A 9,713-nucleotide genomic window follows, 5' to 3' on the forward strand; every position below is an offset into this window, starting at 1 on the left:
GCCCAGGTAACCTTCCTCTTCGACCAGAGTTGCGTCAAGTGCAGCTCCTATGCGAGAAGTTTTTGCACCCTTGATTTTTATTTTTATTTTTTATGTTTTTACTGTTTGGAATGCTAAGAGTCTGCCTGTGAGGCTCTAACACGGACACAGGAAAGAAGGACCCTCCGGCAGATTGGACTGCTTGTAAACTCTTTTTGTTTCCCGAGTTTAGAACTGGACTTTTAGTGAGAATGTATCCCATTGCTCGTTTTGCCCTTGAAGAAGAACGTCCCATACTCCCCCGCCCTAGATACCCATATTTACCAATGTTTTCAACATGGAGTTTGCGTGCTAAAATTGTGTTTATTTCTATAATAGCTGTGTCATTTCTATTGTGTTTAGGATTGTTCATTTATCTAGAATTCCGCCACCCAGTCCATACCCTGGTGTTATCTACCCCCACTCCTCAGGAACACCATTTTCAGACTTTGGCCCCTCATAAAGAGAGGCATCGCCAGACTTATGTACATAATGCCTTCATAGAAATGTTGCATCAGACCCACAGTTCTACGAATGTTACCGATTGCTGGGTATGTGGCCTCCTCCCTTCAGTAATGCATAAACATGATTTGTTTATTTCAATGCCGTTGTCACATTTAGGGAGCTGTGAAGCTTGGTTTAGATTGTTGTCTATGATATACGAGCATTATACTGTAGACGCACACAGGTTCTCAGAGAAAGATTATGACATAGAGAGGCATCAGGGGTTCACTCCGAATGCAGAAGGTACTGACGGCACTTTAGATCCAACAGCCTGCATGAATGTGTACATGGACCATGAGAATGATACTTGGCTAAGGGATGAGATATTAGATTTTGTATCCTTCAATTTTACCGAATACTTCAGATATTTCCAGGAACGCAATGTCTCGGAAGACAAGATCATACCAGTCCCTGTATTAAATACGCCATCCTCCTTTTGTATCCAGGGTGCCGGCCATTTGTTCGTGGGATTTAGCAGATGCAATTACACTTATCGATTACGGACTTTTAGTAGTCTGCCAATATTGACTCCCCCATACATATATTTCGTATGTGGGGAAAATGCTTACACCTGGCTTCTCAGGGGATGGTCAGGCAGGTGTTATCTGTCCTTCCTCTATCCTCCTGTTTGTATTGCTCCATCAGATTATCACAAATCCCATTCACTGAACAAAAGAAGTCTGTTATCCACGTCCACTGATAATGATGTCACTGATCAAACGGATACCCCGGCCCAACACTTTGTAGATATAATGAAAGGGGTCCTACCTATATGGGGCCCTATCCTAAATAGTAAGGAAATTAGGAGGCTGTCCAGGGTGGTGGAAGGAGTGGTCAATACCACTGCCGGGATATTGACTAATATCACTGTTGAGCTTCAGGCGACCCGGCTTGTGACCCTTCAAAATCGTCTTGTTCTAGATGTTATATTGGCCGATCGCGGAGGAGCATGCCGGGTAATTGGGAGCTCCTGTTGTGTATATATACCTGACTCCGCCCCTTCGGTTCATTTAGCCAGTCAGAAACTCCACCGACTGGCATCAGAAATCCATACGGAGACCGGTACCTGGTCCCTGTCCACCTGGTTCTGGGACCTCCTGAGCACTTGGGGGTGGAAACTATTCATGATTCTATTGGGCATAGTGGGTTTCCTTTTTACCTGCTGTATTTGTATCCAGTGCGGTCCTGCTTGTTGTTCTTATTGTGCCACCCAATTTCACTCTGCAATACCTAAGTCCCCACCTACCCATGCTCAAGCTAATCCCCAGATGACCCAGAAAGAAATTCATGATATTATGCAAATAGATGAGGGCATTTTCGAGGAGTAGTCATTTTTTTATTTTTTATTTATTTTAGCTACACTATGCTAAAAGATGCCCGAACACCACTGCACTGCCCTAAACCCTGAAACACCACCCCCAAAATGACTGCCTACACTGGCCGAACACCACTGCACTGCCCTAAAACAGCACCCCCAGCACGAACCCCTATACTGCCCGAACACCACTGCTCTGCCCTAAACCCTGAAACTCTACCCCAAGCACGTCCCCCAATACTGCCCGAACACCACTGCTCTGCCCTAAACCATGAAACACCAGCCCCAGCACGACCCCCAACACTGCCTGAACACCACTGCACTGCCCTAAACCCTGAAACACCCCTCGTGTGAACCACTACACTGCCCGAACACCACTGCACTGCCCTAAACCCTGAAACACCACCCCAGCACGACCCCCTGCACTGCCTGAACAACACTGCACTGCCCTAAACCGTGAAACACCAGCCCCAGCACGACCCTCTACACTGCCCGAACACCAGTGCACTGCCATAAAATCTGAAACACCAGCCCAGCATGATCTCCTAAACTGCCCGAACACCACTGAACTGCCCTAAACCATGAAACACCAGCCCCAGCATGACCCCCCATACTGCCCGAACACCACTGCTTTGCCCTAAACCCTGAAACACCAGCCGCAGCATGACCCCCTACACTGCCCGAACACCACTGCACTGCTCTAAACACTGAAACACCACCTCCTGCAAGATGCCATACACTGCCCGAACACCACTGCACTGCCCTAAACCCTGCAACACCACCCCCAGCACGACCCCCTACAATGCCCGAACACAACTGCATTGCCATAAACCCTGAAATACCACCCCCAGCACGACTGCCTACACTACCCGAACACCACTGCACTGCCCTAAACCCTGAAACACCACCCACAGCACGACCCCCTACACTGCCCGAACACCACTGCACTGCCCTAAGCCCTAAAACACCACCCCCAGCACAAACCCCTACACTGCCCGAACAACAATGCACTGCCCTTAACCCTGAAACACCACCCCCAGCACAAACCCCTACACTACCCGAACACCACTGCTCGCCCTAAACCCTGAAACACCAACCCAAGCACATCCCTCTACACTGCCAGAGCACTACTGCTCTGCCCTAAACCCTGAAACACCAGCCCCAGCACGAACCCCACACTGCCCGAACACCACTGCACTGCCCTATACCCTGAAACACCACCCCCAGCAAGACCCCCTACACTCCCCGAACCCCACTGCACTGCCCTAAACCCTGAAACACCACGCCCCTGCACAACCCCCTACACTGCCCAAACACCACTGCACTGCCATACACCCTGAAATACCAGCCCCAGCAAGACCCCTTACACTGCCCGAACACTACTGCACTGTCCAAAACCCTGAAACACCATCCCCAGCATGACCCCCCACACTGCCCAAACACCACTGCACTGCCCTAAACCCTGAAGCACCACCCCCAGCAAGACCTCCTACACTGCCCGAACACCACTGCACTGCCCTAAACCCTGAAACACCACCCCCTGCACTAAAACCTACACTGCCCGAACACCACTGTACTGCCAGAAACCCTGAAACACCACCCCCAGCAAACCCACCTACACTGCCCGAACACCACTGCCCTAAACACTGAAAGACCACTCCCAGCAAAACCCCCAACACTGCCCGAACACCACTGCTCTGCCCTAAACCCTGAAACACTACCCCAAGCACGTCCCCCAATACTGCCCGAACACCACTGCTCTGCCCTAAACCATGAAACACCAGCCCCAGCACGACCCCCTACACTGCCCGAACACCACTGCACTGCCCTAAACCCTGAAACACCCCTCGTGTGAACCACTACACTGCCCGAACACCACTGCACTGCCCTAAACCCTGAAACACCACCCCAGCACGACCCCCTGCACTGCCTGAACAACACTGCACTGCCCTAAACCGTGAAACACCAGCCCCAGCACGACCCTCTACACTGCCCGAACACCAGTGCACTGCCATAAAATCTGAAACACCAGCCCCAGCATGACCCCCTAAACTGCCCGAACACCACTGAACTGCCCTAAACCCTGAAACACCAGCCGCAGCATGACCCCCTACACTGCCCGAACACCACTGCACTGCTCTAAACACTGAAACACCACCTCCTGCAAGACGCCATACACTGCCCGAACACCACTGCACTGCCCTAAACCCTGCAACACCACCCCCAGCACGACTGCCTACACTACCCGAACACCACTGCACTGCCCTAAACCCTGAAACACCACCCACAGCACGCCCCCCTACACTGCCCGAACACCACTGCACTGCCCTAAACCCTAAAACACCACCCCCAGCACAAACCCCTACACTGCCCGAACAACAATGCACTGCCCTTAACCCTGAAACACCACCCCCAGCACAAACCCCTACACTACCCGAACACCACTGCTCGCCCTAAACCCTGAAACACCAACCCAAGCACATCCCTCTACACTGCCAGAGCACTACTGCTCTGCCCTAAACCCTGAAACACCAGCCCCAGCACGAACCCCACACTGCCCGAACCCCACTGCACTGCCCTATACCCTAAAACACCACCCCCAGCAAGACCCCCTACACTCCCCAAACCCCACTGCACTGCCCTAAACCCTGAAACACCACGCCCCTGCACAACCCCCTACACTGCCCAAACACCACTGCACTGCCATAAACCCTGAAATACCAGCCCCAGCAAGACCCCTTACACTGCCTGAACACTACTGCACTGTCCAAAACCCTGAAACACCATCCCCAGCATGACCCCCCACACTGCCCAAACACCACTGCACTGCCCTAAACCCTGAAGCACCACCCCCAGCAAGACCTCCTACACTGCCCGAACACCACTGCACTGCCCTAAACCCTGAAACACCACCCCCTGCACTACAACCTACACTGCCCGAACACCACTGTACTGCCAGAAACCCTGAAACACCACCCCCAGCAAACCCACCTACACTGCCCGAACACCACTGCCCTAAACACTGAAAGACCACTCCCAGCAAAACCCCCAACACTGCCCGAACACCACTGCTCTGCCCTAAACCCTGAAACACTACCCCAAGCACGTCCCCCAATACTGCCCGAACACCACTGCTCTGCCCTAAACCATGAAACACCAGCCCCAGCACGACCCCCTACACTTCCCGAACACCACTGCACTGCCCTAAACCCTGAAACACCCCTCGTGTGAACCACTACACTGCCCGAACACCACTGCACTGCCCTAAACCCTGAAACACCACCCCAGCACGACCCCCTGCACTGCCTGAACAACACTGCACTGCCCTAAACCGTGAAACACCAGCCCCAGCACGACCCTCTACACTGCCCAAACACCAGTGCACTGCCATAAAATCTGAAACACCAGCCCCAGCATGACCCCCTAAACTGCCCGAACACCACTGAACTGCCCTAAACCATGAAACACCAGCCCCAGCATGACCCCCCATACTGCCCGAACACCACTGCTCTGCCCTAAACCCTGAGACACCAGCCCCAGCATGACCCCCCATACTGCCCGAACACCACTGCACTGCTCTAAACACTGAAACACCACCTCCTGCAAGACGCCATACACTGCCCGAACACCACTGCACTGCCCTAAACCCTGCAACACCACCCCCAGCATGACCCCCTACAATGCCCTAACACCACTGCATTGCCATAAACCCTGAAATACCACCCCCAGCACGACTGCCTACACTACCCGAACACCACTGCACTGCCCTAAACCCTGAAACACCACCCACAGCACGACCCCCTATACTGCCCGAACACCACTACACTGCCCTAAACCCTAAAATACCACCCCCAGCACAAACCCCTACACTGCCCGAACAACAATGCACTGCCCTTAACCCTGAAACACCACCCCCAGCACAAACCCCTACACTACCCGAACACCACTGCTCGCCCTAAACCCTGAAACACCAACCCAAGCACGTCCCTCTACACTGCCAGAGCACTACTGCTCTGCCCTAAACCCTGAAACACCAGCCCCAGCACGAACCCCACACTGCCCGAACACCACTGCACTGCCCTATACCCTGAAACACCACCCCCAGCAAGACCCCCTACACTCCCCGAACCCCACTGCACTGCCCTAAACCCTGAAACACCACGCCCCTGCACAACCCCCTACACTGCCCAAACACCACTGCACTGCCATAAACCCTGAAACACCACCCCCAGCAAGACCCCCTACACTGCCCGAACACGACTGTCCTACACACTGAAACACCACCCCCAGGAAAACCCCCAACACTGCCTGAACACCACTACTCTGCCCTAAAACACCACCCCCTGCACGAACCCCTACACTGCCCAAACACCACTGCAAACCCCTAAACCCTGAAACACCACCCCCAGGACTACACCTTACACTGCCCAAACACCACTGCTCTGCCCTAAACCCTGAAACACCACCCCAAGCACGTCCCTCTACACTGCCCGAACACCACTGCTCTGCCATAAACCCTGAAACACCAGCCCCAACACAACCCCCTACAATGCCCGAACACCACTGCACTGCCCTAAACCCTGAAACACCTGCCCCCGCAAAACCCTATACACTGCCCGAACAGCACTGCAGTTCCCTAAACCCTGAAACACCATCCTCAGCATGACCCCCTACACTGCCCGAACACCACTGCACTGCCCTAAACCCTGAAACAATAGCATCAGCACAACCCCCTACACTCCCCGTACAACACTGCACTGCCCAAAACCCTGAAACACCAGCCCCAGCATGACCCCCTACAATGCCCGAACACCACTGCACTGCCCTAAACCCTGAAACACCATCCCCAGCACGACCCCCCACACTGCCCGAACACCACTGCACTGTCCTAAACCCTGAAACACCAGCCCCAGCACGACCCCTTACACTGCCCGAACACTACTGCACTGTCCAAAACCCTGAAACACCATCCCCAGCATGACCCCCCACACTGCCCAAACACCACTGCACTGCCCTAAACCCTGAAGCACGACCCCCAGCAAGACCTCCTACACTGCCCGAACACCACTGCACTGCCCTAAACCCTGAAACACCACCCCCTGCACTACAACCTACACTGCCCGAACACCACTGTACTGCCAGAAACCATGAAACACCACTCCCAGCAAAACCCGCAACACTGCCCGAACACCACTGCACTGCCCTAAACCCTGAAACACCAGCCGCAGCATGACTCCCTATACTGCCCCAACACCACTGCACTGCCCTAAACCATGAAACACTAGCCCCAGCACGACCCCCTATACTGCCCGAACACCACTGCTCTGCCCTTATCCCTGAAACACCAGCCGCAGCATGAGCCCCTACACTGCCTGAATACCACTGCACTGCTCTAAACCCTGAAACACCACCTCCTGCAAGACACCCCTACACTGCCCGAACACCAATGCACTGCCCTAAACCCTGAAACACCAGCCCCAGCACTACCCCTACACTGTCCGAACACCAGTGCACTGCCCTAAACTCTGAATCACCAGCCCCAGCATGACCCCCTACACTGCCCGAACACCACTGCCCTAAACCCTGAAACACCATCCCCAGCACGAACTCCCACACTGCCCGAACACCACTGCACTGCCCTAAACCCTGAAACACCAGCCCCAGCCCGACCCCCTACACTGCCCGAACACCACTGCTCTGCCCTAAACCCTGAAACACCAGCCGCAGAATGAGCCCCTAACACTGCCTGAACACCACTGCACTGCTCTAAACCCTGAAACACCACCTCCTGCAAGATTCCCTACACTGCCCGAACAGCACTGCACTGCCCTAAATCCTGAAACACCAGCCCCAGCATGACCCCCTGCACTGCCCGAACACCACTGCCCTAAACCCTGAAACACCATCCCCAGCATGACCCCCACACTGCCCGAACACAACTGCACTGCCCTAAACCCTGAAACACTAGCCCAGCAAGACCCCCTATACTGCCCGAACATCACTGCACTGCCCTAAACCCTGAAACACCACCCCCAGCAATACCACCTACACTTTCCAAACACCACTGCCCTAAACACTGAAACACCACCCCCAGCAAAACCTCCAACACTGCCCGAACACCACTGCACTGCCCTAAACCCTGAAACACCAGCCCCATCACGACCCCCTACAATGCCCGAACACCACTGCACTAACCTAAACCCTGAAACACTAGCCCCAGGAAGACCCCCTATACTGCCCGAACACCACTGCACTGCCCTAAACCCTGAAGCACCACCCTCAGCAAGACCACCTACTCTTTCCGAACACCACTGCCCTAAACACTGAAACACCACCCCCAGCAAAACCCCCAACAATGCCTGAACACCACTGTTCTGCCCTAAACCATGAAACACCACCCCCAGCAAGACCTCCTACACTGCCTGAACACCACTGCACTGCCCTAAACCCTGAAACACCACCCCCCTGCACTACAACCTACACTGCCCGAACACCACTGCACTGCTATAAACCCTGAAACACCACCCCCAGCAAACCCACCTACACTGCCCGAACACCACTGCCCTAAACACTGAAAGACCACTCCCAGCAAAACACCCAACACTGCCCGAACAACACTGCACTGCTCTAAACCCTGAAACACCACCCCCTGCATTACCCCCTACCCTGCCCGAACATCACAGAACTGCCCTAAACCCTGACACACCACCAGCACGACCATCTAGCCTGCTCGAACACCACTGCTCTGCCCTATACCCTAAAACACCACCCCCCGCACATCCCCCTACACTGCCGGAACACCACTGCTCTTCCATAAACCGTAAAACACCTGCCCCAGAATGACCCCTACACGGCCGGAACACCACTGCTCTGCCATAAACCCTGAAACACCAGTCCCAGCATGACCCCCTACACTGCCCGAACACCATTGCACTGCCCTAAATCCTGAAACACCAGCCCCAGCATGACCCCCTACACTGCCCAAACACCATTGCACTTCCCTAAACCCTAAAACACCACCCCTAGCGCGACCCCCTACACTGCCCTAACACCACTGCACTGCTCTAAACCCTGAAACACCACCCCCTGCAAGACCCCCTACACTGCCCGAACACCACTGCACTAAACTAAACCCTGCAACACCACCCCCAGCATGACCCCCTACAATGCCTGAACACCACTGCACTGCCCTAAACCCTGAAAGACCACCCCCAGCACGACCGCCTACACTGCCCGAACACCACTGCAATGCCCTAAACCCTGAAACACCACCCACAGCACAACCCCCTACACTGCCCGAACACCACTGTACTGCCCTAAACCCTAAAACACCACCCCCAGCACAACGCCCTACACTGCCCGAACACCACTGCACTGCCCTTAAACACCACCCACAGCATCAACCCCTACAATGCCCGAACACCACTGTTCTGCCCTAAACCCTGAAACACCAGCCCCATCACGACCCCCTACACTGCCCGAACACCACTGCACTGTCCTAAACACTGAAACACTAGACCCAGCAAGACCCCCTATATTGCCCGAACACCACTGCACTGCCCTAAACCCTGAAACACCATCCCCAGCAAGACCACCTACACTTCCCGAACACCACTGCCCTAAACACTAACACACAAACCCCAGCAAAACCCCCAACACTCCCTGAACACCACTGCACTGCCCTAAACCCTTAAACACCACGCCCTGCATGACCCCCTGCCCTGCCCGAACACCACTGCACTGCCCTAAACCATGAAACACCACCAGCACGACCCTCTACCCTGCTCGAACACCACTGCTCTGCCTTATACCCTAAAAAATCACACCCCGCACATCCCCCTACACTGCCCGAACACCACTGCTCTTCCCTAAACCC

Source organism: Triturus cristatus, unplaced genomic scaffold, assembly GCF_964204655.1.
Source record: "Triturus cristatus unplaced genomic scaffold, aTriCri1.1 SCAFFOLD_309, whole genome shotgun sequence".
In the NCBI taxonomy this organism is placed as follows: domain Eukaryota; kingdom Metazoa; phylum Chordata; class Amphibia; order Caudata; family Salamandridae; genus Triturus; species Triturus cristatus.